The sequence below is a fragment of the Acanthamoeba castellanii genome (genome assembly GCF_000313135.1).
Source record: "Acanthamoeba castellanii str. Neff unplaced genomic scaffold scf7180000084456, whole genome shotgun sequence".
NCBI classification, from domain to species: domain Eukaryota; phylum Discosea; order Longamoebia; family Acanthamoebidae; genus Acanthamoeba; species Acanthamoeba castellanii.
In genome coordinates, this window is record NW_004457348.1 from 8,612 (window position 1) to 9,409 (window position 798).

Here is a 798-nt window from a genome sequence, read left to right on the forward strand (position 1 = left end):
ACCAGGCTCGGTTGTTGCCCACCACGGCCGCCGCAGCCACCAGCGGTGTCGCCCACCACCTCTGCCCTTTGATGGCCGCCTCGCCCATTTTGTCTTTTTTTCAATAATTTATTATTATTTTTTAATATATTATTATTATTATTTATTATTATTTTATATTTATTTGTCGTTTTTATCATTTCGGCCGAATCTAATTCAGATTATTTAATTGAGGTGACGTCACAGACATCTGCGATCGGCCCACGGCAGAATCAATCAATTATACTACACGTCAACAACACGCAACGAAGATGATGTTTTGGTGGCTCGTAGTGGGTGTGCTGGTGGTGGCGACCATCTTGCTGACGATGCTCCTCGCACCGCTGCCATCGGCCCTCCACGCGGCCGTGGTTGGCTTGATCGATAAAATTCAGAGGCCCCTCTGGGTCGTTCTCTCCGTCATGGCCTGGGTCCTCTTCGGTACCGCTGCAAGCCGCTCCATCTTCTCAATCTGCCACAGAATCCTCATTTTAGTATTCTTCAATTAATGTCTTCCAGACACGACCATGGAGATGCGCAGCTACCAGGAGCACCCACCGCAGGATCAGTCCCTCAACTTGGCACGCCCCCTACACATTTGGTTCGATCGAATCGTGTCGTGTAGCGGCTAACCGCCAGGCCTGCTCTCGATCAACCACAGGTCGCCTACCACAACAAGAAGTGGCGAGCTGAGCGCAACTTCTACATGGTTCGTGCTCGCGCCCACCTTCCGCCATCCTTACAGATCGATCCATCCTGGTCTGTCTTACACCGCACGGT